Here is a 14733-nt window from a genome sequence, read left to right as displayed (position 1 = left end):
TTTTATGGGAAAGAAGGACAAACTCTTATTTAGGTGCATCACCTCCCTTAATTTTCATGCATTTCCTTATCCCTTTTTATTTGTTGTATAAAGGCTAGAAATATACTTGGAAGAAAGATGAGGAAAAAACTCACTAAGGTAGGGGCACAAAAATTACTAAAAAAATGTAAAGGGTTACAATTTACAATGCTACAATGGGGATGATTTCAAGATGGGAAAGAGTTTAAAAAACCTCTCCCAAAACCCAACAGGTTCTCAAAATGGGTTCAAATGTTGACCAAGCTCATTTTGAGCCATTTTCTTCAAAGGGATGGATCCATGTGGCACCCCCATGCAAGTTTGCAAGGTTAGGAGATGAGGGCTCATCACTTAAAGCACAATGGAGTAGTATGATGAAATGTGTCATCCTTGACACTGTTAGAGTAAAGTAATTAATTAACTTTGCTCTCCTCTTAAGATTTCTCTTTATGCATACATTAGTCATTTAATAATTAATATTTAATTATTAAATGCTCACACCTTAGGGTTAGGTTTTCCTTTTGGTGTTGATCTCCTTTATAAGGATTGATCTCTTGTATTATTCATTTTCTTGATTCATATTTTCTCTGATAATACATCTTTTCTCTTTGTCAGAGCCAAAACCCTTGTATTCGTTCTCTCTCTTTCTCTGTGATAGGTTTCTTGCATGCAGGTTTCTTTTGGGTTCTGTGGATTTGTATTTTTCAAATCCTACATGGTATCAGAGCGGGATCTGCTGCAGCTTGTTCAGAATTTTGAAAGATTTTGAGATCCAGGTTTTGGTTGCATCAGATCTGTGTTTGTCTTCTGTTTTTTATTTTGGAATAGGGGGTATTTTTTTTTCGATGCACTTTGAGCCCAAACGGACCTCACCGTTGAGCTCGTAGCGCCCAAAAACCCCTATTTCCATATAAAATTCGTCCGATTTGGACACAGTTGCACCAGGAGGCAAATTTTTTTTGGCCCCAAGGCCGTACGGCCCTAGGGCACGAAAACCGAGGCGGATTTTAAAAAAAAATCAAAAAAAATATAAAAAATCGCCGGTTTTGGTTTTCTGGCAAGCGCAGCCAGTGTTACGGCCAGCGCCACCAGCGCCTAGCCCGGCGGCCACCGCTCAGCCACCGCAGCCCGCGGTAACCTCCGCGCCGCCGCCCGCCCGCCGCTCAGGCGCCGCCTGCGCGCCGCTAGCCGCCGCGAGCCGCCCACGCACCACCCGCCGCCACTGCACCGCCTCTGCGCCGCCGCCGCCGCCGCCACCAAACAGTGCTAGCCCCTGGTCGCCTAGCGGACCAGGGGCTTCTTTTTTTTAGCCCTTGAGGGCTGAAAGGGCCTATCAGGGCCTTTTGAAGCTGTTTTTACAAAATCGGGCATAACTTGGGCGTCCGATCTCCGTTTTTCGAAAACGAATAGGCGTTGGAAAGCTGGTTCCGAGCCCGATCTAAAAGATGGAGATTTTTTTTCTGATTTTTCCGTTTTGTAGTGTTTTTTGCCAGTCGAAGTCAGAACAAGTTTTTTGCACTCCAGGAGCCATATCTTTTGCATACGGACTCCGTTTTTCAAAAGCGAATAGGCGTCGGAAAGGTGGTTCTGTGCTCTTTTCAGATCTACAGTCTATTTCATCAGAAAAATCTTCAGGTGCTCCAAATTTTGTCTCAACCCGTTATTGCTTTCTATCATTTTCTGGCTTTCAGTTTGTACTGGGGATTAGTTTTTTGCATTGTGGGGGGGTGTTTTCTCTTGCTTTCTGTTATTTACATCAGAAAACTAGAATTTACAAACACCAATACAAAAAAAATCAAACCCCCTTCTGCATCTTCTGTCTAGTTCCGAAAGACCACTTAATAATAATTAAAAATTCAGAGCAGTTGAGGCACAGTTTACAGGATGGCAGACAGACCTATTGAATCTCTCACACCGCATAATTACCACACTTGGAAGGGTCGCATGATGACTCTTCTCCAGTCAAAAGGGTTATGGTCCTGTTTGGATGAGGTTCAGCCTCAGTTGACACGTCCTTTTGAGATTATGCAGCACAGGAACAATATGGATCAGGCTATGGGATTGATGGCTTTACACATTTCTGACAGTCTTCAGTTTCATCTTGAGGGTTGTCTCACTCCTCGAGCCATTTGGACCAAGTTTGAGGGACTTTTTGGTACTGTCAACGAGTTCAGAGCTTTGCAGCTTGAGGCAGAGTTAACTTCCTTGGTACCTGATTCATTTCCTTCTATTGAGGACTTTCTGATGAAGTTCAAACAGCAAAGATCTATCTTGCAAGGTTGTGGTAAGACTAAGACTGATACAGAGTGCATTTTCCTGATTCTCTCTAAGCTTCGGGGTCCATTTCAGATCTTCTCTTCGACCTTCTATTCCACCATGGATGCCTTGGGTGCTCGACATGTCATGCCTTCTTTTGAGGTCTTTTGTGATCGTCTGACTCGTGAGCAAGCTAAGCTTAAGCAGTTGGATTCACTTTCAGGTTCACAGAACCAAGCATTGGTAGCCCAGCCCTCCAAAGGAAAACAGAAGCAGAAACCAAAGCCTAAGAAAGATTCAGAGGCTAGTGAGAATCCCTCCAAGCCACCACCTAAGTCTGATTCAAAACCACAATTCAATTCTAAACAGGGCAAATCTTCAAAGTCTGGTGAGTCTTCCTCCAAGACTAAGAAGAAATCAGGTGATCCTTGCAGTTTTTGTGGCAAGGAAGGACATCCCGTTTCCAGGTGTTGGAAACGTTTAGAGGCTTTGGAGGAAGCCATGCAGCAGCATAATATCAGTGCACCACAGCCTCCTTCACAGCCCACAGGGAAAGGTCATGCTCTTTCTGCACGAGCATTGTCCTCAGCGTCCACTTGGATTCTAGATTCTGGTGCCTCTCACCATATGACACACACACAGGATTTGGTCACCGCTCTTGCTCCTACAGGCACTAGACATATTGCAGTTGGTGACTCAGCACAACTTTCCGTTTAGGGTTCAGGTACTGTTTCATTGGATGGTGGTTGTCTTCAGGATGTGCTTTTGGTTCCTGACATTTCGACAAACCTTCTATCCGTTTATCAGATTTGCCACTCTGGTTCTGGTAAGACAGTTGAGTTCTCTCCACATGATGTGGTTATTCGAGATCTTCATGATCCTGACTTGGTTGTGGCTACTGGGAGTGTGGATTCTGCATCTCACTTATATAGTTTTGATGGCTTTGAGAGTTCAGACACTGTTGGTTCCTCTCTTATAGCACATGCAGATTCAGTGAGCAGGCTTTGGCATGAGCGTTTTGGTCATGTCAATTACAGATATCTACAATAGATGAGTACACAGGCACTTGTGATTGGGCTTCCACAGATTTCTTGTACAGATGGTGTATGTCGTGGTTGTGTCCTTGGCAAACATCATCGAGATCCTTTTCCTAAGGGTCGAGCCTCTCGTGCTAGGGTAGCCCTAGAGTTGGTACACAGTGATCTTATGTCCTTTCCGACTCCTTCTTTTTCAGGGGCCCGTTATGTACTCACTTTTATTGATGACTTCTCCAGACGTACATGGGTGTACTTTCTTAAGTACAAGTCTGATGTCTTTGACTCTTTCAGGAAGTTTAAGACATTTGTGGAGAAGCAATCTGGACTTTCTATCAGGAGGATACGCACAGATAATGGGGGGGAGTATGTAAATCAGGCTTTCAGAGATTTTTGCACTGATCATGGTTTACAGCATCAGTTTACAGTTCCTTATACCCCTCAACAGAATGGTGTTGCTGAGAGAAAGAACAGAACCTTACGGGAGATGGCAAATTGTATGATACAGTCTCGAGCTATGAGTTCTTCATTTTGGGCTGAGGCAATCAATTGTGCCAATTATATTCAGAACCGGATGCCCCATAAGGCATTACGACATATGACTCCTGAGGAGGCTTGGACCCATGTCAAGCCTGATGTTTCTACATTCCGAGTTTTTGGTAGTGAGGCTTGGGCATTTATTCCTGATGCTCAGCGGATAGCCATGGAGAGGAAGAGCCGACCACTCATATTTGTTGGCTACTGTGAGGATGTTAAGGCATACAGGTTGTTTGATCCTGATTCCAGAGAGGTCTTGTTTCGGTGGGATGTCCAGTTTGATGAGTGCTATCCTCAGATGGATTCTCCATCACCAGCTTCTCCCTCATTGCCTACTCCTTCCTCTTCATCTCTTGAGGATTACTTATCTCTTGAGGATGATGTAGATCATGATCCACCATCTCCACCACCACCAGTTGCTCCGTCTTTGCCGAAGTGGGCCCGTGATACTGTTGATGCAGCTGGTTCTTTGGCAGGTGATCCTTCAGATACTCGTCGCACTCGTGCTCAGACATCTGGTTCTAGTCTTTTGAGTCATACCCTTTCAGATGATCCTCAAAAGTTTTCAGAGGCGACAGGACACCCAGAGTGGGATAGGGCCATGGATGAGGAGTATTCTTCTTTGATGAAGAATCATACTTGGGATCTTTGTCCTCTTCCTAAGGGAAGAAAGTTGGTTCGGTGCAAGTGGGTGTATCGTACCAAGTATGCTGCAGATGGTTCTATTGATAAGTATAAGGCCCGTCTTGTTGCGAAGGGGTTTTCTCAGGTAGAGGGTATTGACTACTCTGAGACCTTTGCTCCTGTCGCCAAGATGAATTCTATACGCCTGGTCCTTTCACTTGCAGCTTCACAGGGATGGACAGTGTTTCAGATGGATGTGAAGAGTGCCTTCTTGCATGGAGACCTACATGAGGAGATCTATATGGAGCAGCCTCAGGGTTTTGTGCAGGACACTTCTTTGGTTTGCAGACTTCGACGTTCATTGTATGGTCTCAAACAAGCCCCCAGGGCTTGGTATGAGAAGATGGACTCCTTCTTGCTTTCCTCGCACTTCACACGCTGTCATTCCGATCACACAGTCTATATTCAGCGTCAGGAGGGTGATCTTTTGATTCTAGTGCTATATGTAGATGATCTCATCATTACAGGTAGCTCATCCTCCATGATTCAGAGTGTTCAGAGAGCTTTGATGGAGCAGTTTGAGATGACCGATCTTGGTCTCTTGCACTTCTTTCTGGGTCTACAGGTTATTCAGTCTTTGGATGGGATTTCCATTTTTCAGGAGAAGTATGCTCTTGATATGCTTCAGCGATTTGGCATGCTTGATTGCAAGTCTGCCCCCACTCCATTTCAGTCAGGTGTTGTTTTGTCTTCCACTTGCTCTACTCCTTCAGTAGACCCCACTTTATACAGGCAGTTGGTTGGCAGTCTGTTGTACCTGACACATTCTCGTCCTGATCTTTCCTTTGCGGTTGGCCTTGTCTCTCGGTTCTCCCATGATCCTCATGAGAGCCATTGGCAAGCAGCCAAACGTATTTTGAGATATATTCGGGGCACCACACATTATGGCATTCACTACTCTTCAGGATCCCCTCACATCATTGGCTTCACTGACTCCGATTGGGCTGGTGATGTCAATGATCGGAAGTCTACTTCTGGCTTCGTTTTTTGCCTTGGTTCTGGTCCTATCACATGGTCTTGCAAGAAGCAATCTGCTATTGCATTATCATCTACTGAGGCTGAGTACCGTGCAGCAGTGTTAGCCAGTCAGGAGGTTTTATGGCTTCGGCAATCGATGACAGAGTTTGGGTTTCCTCCAGATTGTCCCACTATTCTTTGGTGTGACAACCAGAGTGCCATTCACATTTCTCGCAACCCAGTGGAGCATCAGCGGACAAAGCATATTGAAATCCACATGCACTTCATCAGGCAGTTGATTCAGGATGGTTCTCTCATCTTGGAGTATATTCCTACAGAGGAGCAGGTTGCAGACATCTTCACTAAACCCTTGGCATCTCCGCGCTATCTTCAGTTGCGCTCAATGCTTGGGGTGAAGGAAGTTGTCCTTGGGGGGTCTCAGTGAGGCCTTCCTTCCTTCATGTTCCTTCATGTTTTCTTTTCAGCATGATTCTTTATCTCTTTTTGGAGAGGAGTTTTTTCCCACTGGGTTTTCTCCTTTACTCCGCTTTATAGAGATTTTCTTGTATTCGGGTACCTCATCAGGCCTTGTTGCCGGGACCCTCTTTTGCATTGTAGTTCCTTTGCTTTCTTCTGCATTGTTTGTAGCTGCATTGTAGCTCATCTTAAGGGGGGGTGTTAGAGTAAAGTAATTAATTAACTTTGCTCTCCTCTTAAGATTTCTCTTTATGCATACATTAGTCATTTAATAATTAATATTTAATTATTAAATGCTCACACCTTAGGGTTAGGTTTTCCTTTTGGTGTTGATCTCCTTTATAAGGATTGATCTCTTGTATTATTCATTTTCTTGATTCATATTTTCTCTGATAATACATCTTTTCTCTTTGTCAGAGCCAAAACCCTTGTATTCGTTCTCTCTCTTTCTCTGTGACAGGTTTCTTGCATGCAGGTTTCTTTTGGGTTCTGTGGATTTGTATTTTTCAAATCCTACAGACACATGGGAAACTTCTTTTCACCCTTTGACTTTAGTGTTCAAAAATAATTATGCACGACCTATATTGAGGATGAATTTTAATGCCCAACAACACTTTTTTGGGGCCCAATGTTTGCAAGATGACACCTTCTCTCCACCATGCCTACAAATGTTTCATAATTGTTCTCATTATCAGTATGACCTCTAGATGTCCTTTTTATGACAGAGGGCATCACAACTAGCTCCAAAACCATCCAAATTAGGTGGACATCTTCATCAGCTACATGTAGTAAATTATAGACCATCATTTATTTTCAGATGCCAAGATACATACACACCAAAATCAAAATTTGATATGATTTTCTTTGAAATTGTCTTTGCGGCGAAACCCAGTTGGTTAGAGTTTGAACTACATGGTTTAAATATCAATTATGCCTAATCTATAAAGGCAAGATTGTAATAATTTTTATAGGCACTCCCTTATTTTTCTCTTGCAGAAAGCTTCATGTTTACAGCTATAAATTTACCCTACTTCTCTATTAAGAAAACCATCATTTTTTTGCCTCTTCTTTTATTTTAAAAATTGCAAGTATAAAAAAATTTTCGGGCATTGAATTTTTTTTAGGCATTGAATTTTTTTTAAAATAAAAAAGGAGGTGAACCTTTTTCTAAAAAAGGTACAGGTGCATTAAATTTGGCAACATCATGCCTACAAGTGTTGCCACCTACAACCATTGATATTAGCAAAAAATTTAGAAACACCCCAAAGTTTTTTTGGTGGCCCTAAATTTAGTGACAGTTTATATTTAGCACTCACATTTGGCAAGGAATCTTTGATTTTAAAAAGAATATTCTAAAATATTTGGGTATTTAGGAAAAAAAATTGATGATTGGGGAGTATTCCTCGGAATATAAGTTGACATCGTGATAACATCAACATTACGCCCATGTAAAAATGCCCTAAGGGACCCCTCGAAGCCCTAAAATTTGTATTTTGACCTAGGTGTGGTTTTTGGTTTTATGAGCTTGAAATCATGCAAACAGGATATTGTCAGAAAATTGGTTCCAATGTTGATCAAGTGGTGTTGGTTTATTTTATATATTTTGCTCCAATTTTCCATAGCATGTCTAGAAAGCTAGAGTTTAGTTTCATGATTCTGGGGCCATATCTTGCACATCTAGACTAGATTTTTTACAAATCAAATACCGAATGTGGAAAGCTGGTGGACTCCTCTATCTAGATCTTAGATTAATTTTTATTATATATTCATCAGGTGCACAATGATCTCAATTTTAGTCATTTGTTTCTTATACAATTTCTCAACTTAGAAAATTATAAAAGGATTCTCCCCCCTCGTAGTCTTCTCTTGGGTTCAACACTTGAAACTAGGGATATATTTTTCTTGCACAAGGTTACACATTCTCAAAACTAGAGCAAAAAAAACTCTTATACGAGATGTTCCCGATACCAGACACACCTAAGTTGCATTTTCATTTCATGTCTTACACAAGTTGTTGCATGCTCAACACTAGAGAAAAGAAACTCTTATATGGGATGCTTAACATCTGAAACTAGACATCACTTGCACAGACACATGAGGATGAGTAGAACTAGCAAAACATACCTAGACTATTCCTACTCTCCTCCCCAACATGGATCACCTAGAAAAACACATTTAGAATGTGTATCCATGCCCTCTCTCATTCTTCTCATGGATCACCTAGAAAAACACATCTAGAATGTGTATCCATGCTTTCTCTTTTCTTCTTATGAGCTCATAGCTTTTCTATTTGTAGTTCATGGATGATATGTTCTCTTTCTCTTCTTATGTGATCACTTGTGTTCTTGAGATAAAATTTTCAAGAATGATATTAGTGGCTAAGAAATTTTGATATCGAGGTCTCTTCAACTAGTTGGCTTTAGGTGCTGTTTTGGTTTTTAGCTTTTGTGTTGTGTGTCTTTTGACTTTTATCCTTGTTTGTCTTTATTTTCCTTTTTTGTTTTTGTCTTGTTTTGTGTGCCCTTGCATGTGTTTGAGTGACTTAAGATCCTAAGATTGGGGGCTTGGTTCCTTGAAATTAGTGATTTCTTATACTCCTTGTTATTGTGGTGCTAATTGCTTCTCTCTTTCATTTCTTTTGTCTACTTTACCATGAGTATTTGCATAGGCTCATACTCCCGTTAAAGTGGGGGCTAAATGTAGCATCATAAATTGTCACTGAGACAATTTACACCCAATGTTGGTGCCCATACTTTAGTGTTCCCTATCCTCATCCCAGGTATTTAGGTCCGATTTGTGCTCAATCTTCAGTCTTGATTTCATGTACACCCACTAATGGATTCCCTAAAAGGGTTTCCTTCTCCTTGAGGCTTAATTGTGCCCCCTTGCTGAGAAGGATTGGGGTGCTTAGTTGGGCCCTATCTCTCTAGCGTGAATGCAATTTTGTGGCTCCACATGACCGTTGGAGGTTGGCCTAATTGCTAAATGACCTAGATACCCCTATATAAAGACATTTGATCAACCTAACTTCATCCTAACTAACTCATATCTTCAAGCAATCAAGCATTCTTGCATCCGTGAAGTATTCATTGAAAAGAATTTGCAAAGATCTTCGAGGCTACATATTCCTCATTCAATCATTGTGGAGTGAAAATACATCATTCATATGCAAGCATCTGTGTATGGTTAGGGTTTTATCATGTCCACACCACTTCATATAATATATGTGATTACATTCAAGAAGCAAAGAATCATCATCAATAATTGCAGATCTAAGGTATATCTTTCCATTATTTATTTCAGTATTTGTATTTATCCATTCAAGGTTAATTCCTAAACCATGCTTTGACTTAGGCAAACCCTTATTCCCAACCATTTCCCTTCTTTATAGTGTGCAGGAACATGTATAGAGCTATAACTTTCAGGATCAACATAATTTTTAGAGATGAATAAGTTTCCCTTTTGACGACGAAAAGTGTGGAGGACCAGAGTGACGAGATTTCTGGTCCCGACAATTCAGGTCGACCTTCTGGGAATAGATCCAAACTTTCACATATTTCTCAGATCTAGGTTCATTGAACCGTTTGATGACTTTAGCTCACTGTTTATGCTCGATCTCTTCAACATTCTCATATTTACCCTAATTTCAACATTTTCACAATTCAACTCAAAAAGAGAGAATCAAGTTCTAACCAGTGAATCTAATCAGAATTCTCAACCCTATCTTTGTTGAATTGAGGCTAGATCTATTGGATTCACCTCTCTTTAATGTGATTGGTCCCTAAGTAAAATTAGTGGTTTTATTATCCTAGTGGTAGAAACCCTAATTTTCACCATCTACACAAAGAATAGTACACTTTTTAATTTTCATTAAAAAAAATTTACGTGTATTCAAAATGTGGGATAGATGTCAATATCAAATTTATGAAATTTCCATAGTTCATAATGATATCATGATCTCTCTTTTGGATTTGATTATTTATTTTTTGTTGCCAATATTTTAGATCACTCTATGATCCATATCATATAACGTTGAATAAATCAATGACATGAAGGACCAATCACCTATCATCTTAGACTTTCCCAAGTTGAGCAAATTTCCTCCAAAAATATTGTGCATTAATAGAACATACTATTGTCGAGCTTTACAACTCACCCTCTTCCTTTAATATGGATACACATAATGAATAGTTGGCACCAAAGCCCGTGATGAAAGAAAACAAGGCATGGTTGACTAGTCAAACTTTACAATCCTTGTCTATTTTAGCATTATGGATGTATTGTAACATAAATATTTATTGAAGTATAGTACACAATAAATTTTAATTTTAATTAATAATTGTATTTGGAATGCTGAATAGATATCAATATTAATTTGTGAAATTTCTACAATTTATAATGATAGCAAGATTTTTCTTTTGAATTTGATCATATATTTGTTGCCAACATCTTGGATCACTCTATGATCCAACATCAAAAAAGATAAAAATTAAAGAAATATATCAAAAATATTTTAAAATTATATAATAGAATGAAGTAATTTTTAATTATTCAAGCATTAACAATCTTTTAGATATAAATACAAATGTTCAAATTAATTCTTATAAATTTTTGGTTTTAATGTGTACATGACAATTGGATTAAGTCTCTTAAAAAGATTCTCCTACTTTATTTTCATAAACAAACATGTATTTCGGTTTTCAATGGTGAAGATAACAAGAAGAGCATGGCCCTATTTTATATTTTGTTCCAATTCACCTAGTCACACTTCTGAAATTTCTACAGAAATTAATTCAAATGTCTTTCACATGGCAAACCTCCTACGATACTTTATAAAATTCCATAATCTATTGAGAAAACTAATGCTCAAAGGTTAGAATACCTCAAGTACAAATTTAACACACTTTTGCACTTAAAAATGTAAAATAGTTTAATGGTTGATCATGCCATACTTTTTTGCTTAGTCTATTAAGTATACATAAAGACAAAATTATAATACATATTATAAGAGACTTTGTTCCATTTTCAAATATTTGACTATCATAATAATTTTCAAGATGAATGTGATATGCAACGTATTTTATATTTTATTTGTAGTTTGTAGCTAAAACATATGATTTATTTGGACTTATAAAGTTATAAGAATTGCAATTTAATATAAAGTTTTCGATTTATATGTATATGTATATGTATATGTATATGTATATGTATATGTATATGTATATGTGTGTGTGTGTGTGTGTGTGTGTACATATATGCATATGGTGGCAGGAATCAACGGTCAAGATCAAGTCTGAAGATATCAATGGTTAAATTGGAGGAGGTTGGCAAAGAGGTTGGATTAAAGGGAACATATGTCATCTCTATGGTGACAAGTGTCAAGAGGCTTCTAGAAGAGGTTGGATGAAAGGGAACACTTAGTGACAAGTGTCACAAAGCTTTGCTCATCAGAGGGTAAAGTGTTCAAGGAAAGGGGACATGTGGGTATATGGAATGGGTTAGGTTTAGGAATGGGTTAGGGTAGGTGGTTAAAAGTTAGGAGAATTGAATTTAAAAATTCAAATAATAAGAAAAGGCTAATTAATTTCAACAACTCATAATTGATTTGTTTTAATTAATCAGAAGATTAGAAGAAATGATTTTGATGGAGAAGAATTAATTAATCAAAGGGGATTATTGAAATGAACCTATTACATAAATCCTTAGATTTATTAATAAGTAGATGAAAAGGGAGGATTTAATCAAATTATTGATGAATTCAATTAAATTGGAAAGAGAGATTAATTAAATAATTTCTTATTAAAGATTTTAGGAATTACTATGTTCAGTAGCTTTTCAATGGCTTCTCTTGCATTGCCAGGAATGAGTGGTTTTGTAGCAGAATTTGTGATATTTTTGGGCGTAATTACTAATCATATATATATATATATATATATATATATATATATATATCAAAACCAGAATTTGTGATATTTTTGGGCGTAATTACTAATCATATATATATATATATATATATATATATATATATATATATATATATATATATATATATATATATATATATAAGCAATTATTTAATTAATCTCCCTTTCCAATTTAATTGAATTCATCAATAATTTGATTAAATCCTCCCTTTTCATCTACTTATTAATAAATCTAAGGATTTATGTAATAGGTTCATTTCAATAATCCCCTTTGATTAATTAATTCTTCTCCATCAAAATCATTTCTTCTAATCTTCTGATTAATTAAAACAAATCAATTATGAGTTGTTGAAATTAATTAGCCTTTTCTTATTATTTCAATTTTTAAATTCAATTGTCCTAACTTTTAACCACCTACCCTAACCCATTCCATATACCCACATGTCCCCTTTCCTTGAACAGTTTACCCTCTAATGAGCAAAGCTTTGTGACACTTGTCACTAAGTGTTCCCTTTCATCCAACCTCTTCTAGAAGCCTCTTGACACTTGTCACCATAGAGATGACATATGTTCCCTTTAATCCAACCTCTTTGCCAACCTCCTCCAATTTAACCATTGATATCTTCAGACTTGATCTTGACCGTTGATTCCTGCCACCTCACCCCTAGCCTTGGAAATCCTATAAATAGACCTCATTTTGGAGCACAAAGGGCCTCTAATTTGATCCTGTCTCATTTACATTTTAGGCATTGTTACTATAAGGCATATGCAATCTTAGTTTATCACCTAAGCATTGTTATCATAGCTTAATTGCGTCATTTTAGCATAATCATAGAATCGTGTAGCTTAATCATTATCATTTATCATTTAAGTCCTCCATCTAGGTGTAGTCAAGTCACTGGAATTTGCCTAACCAGATCTGAGAGCAAAATTCATACTCGTATTTACTAGGAGGCGATAGATCGCTTAGCTATGGTTTTATCTTTACTTGTTTTAAATCCATTAACCATGCTTGTAATGATCTATTGAGTGATTTGTGTTGTAGTTGCAGGTATAACAGGTACACACTTCACATGCACGACAACACACACACACACACACACACACACACATATATGTATACGTACAGAAGAATCAAATGAGGAAGTAGGTGATAATGAGGATGTAGCTTAGGAAGAAGATGAAGAGGAGGATAACACATGGAAGGCTCATACAAACCAACCAATGACAACTTTGAACAAAATGAACCCTTGGACCTAACCCAAGATGGAATGCTAAAAGAAGTTGACAACTGACAAGGGGAAAGCTAGCGCAATTGCGTCAATTATAGGACCATGACAAAGGAAGTGCATGCCCTGAGGAAGGTATTGGAGATAGAGAAAAAGATGGCCAACATCTCCAAATTCAGTATTAGGGTGATGCACAACTTTGCTACTTCCTTGTGTCCAATGTAGAAATAAGTCTTAGGCAACGATGCTAACAATGAGAAGGGAATTACAAGGAACTTTTTAAGTTCCTTACCGATGACTAGAGCCATGTACTCAAATAGCCACTGATTGGTTAGTTTTATTTCTAAAAGTATTTTGGTTTATGTTCTTAAGACTTTTATTTCATTTTACTATTTGGTTAAGACTCTATATGGTTTTTTATATTTGTTGTTTATGTGCTATAAATGTTAATGTTGCTTATGGACCATTAGTGTAAAGGGTTAGCACCCTTGTTTTGTTACTTTTAATATCAAAAAAATTATAAATACATATCTACTTTTCTTAATCAAATTATATTTTACTATGTGACATGCATTTCTATTATTAAAATTGCGTCAATGATTTTTTCTTTTCTTTTCAATCGTGTCAAAATCAATTTAGATACAAGCTTTGTATTAATTTTTTTTAATAAGACTAATTTGAATGTTGATATTGTATATTCCTTATACAATTTTTTATTTGCTTGTTTGTCAATCACAATATAAATTTGATAAACATAATGTCATTGAATACATTATTATTCCACCATCCACAAACTTATGATTATTGACTATTCTAAGGGTCGAAACCCAGCTTACTCCCCCTATATTTCCCTCCACAACCAAGTGGGAGGGCAACTAGAATTTCCCCCCTCACAACTAATCTGAACCAATCCCCTTGCCCTAAATATCGATGGGTAGGGTTTCCCCCATATCCGTTGTGGTGTGCCCCTATCTATAAATGGCCATCCCAATATAGAGGCCAGGAGTTGTTGTAGAAGTTGCTCCTAATTTGTAGGGTTGGATCAAAGAACTATCAAGGTTCTGATTTGTTGAATAATGGGCACGTGCTTAATCCGTACATAATAACTAGTGGTCTTTGCCTTCCTTCCTTGGCTGGAAACAGAAGATTGAAATGCCTACAACTATAAAGGAGGTTTTAGATTTTATTGTGTTATTTTTTTTCATCAATGTTGAGGATCACTCTTTGTGATGTGTGAGTACAATAATCACATTAGTTATTATTTTCTTCTATTATTACTAATAAAATTGAAAAAACCAAGAGCAAACAGATTCATACATTATGTAAACAATAGTAGAATTTTTTTAAATTGAGGGGATTTTCCACAAACTATCAAACTATGATGTTTTATCAAGATTTATTTGTGTAGCTTTTGTGACAAATTTATCGACCCCTTTTTGAGTAGTCATTTACATGAACTCGTCTCTCAAAGAGTATGAATGATTCACTTAACACTTATATTTGAAAAACTACTTGAACTCAATATAAGTTGACTCAATCTTGAAAAAAACTATATGCTTAAACATACTTGAAATAGAATAGTACAACAATATTTATATTTAACTCGAACACATGATA

This window comes from Cryptomeria japonica, chromosome 1 (genome assembly GCF_030272615.1).
Source record: "Cryptomeria japonica chromosome 1, Sugi_1.0, whole genome shotgun sequence".
In the NCBI taxonomy this organism is placed as follows: Eukaryota; Viridiplantae; Streptophyta; class Pinopsida; order Cupressales; family Cupressaceae; genus Cryptomeria; species Cryptomeria japonica.
Note: the sequence above shows the minus strand (reverse complement) of the source record.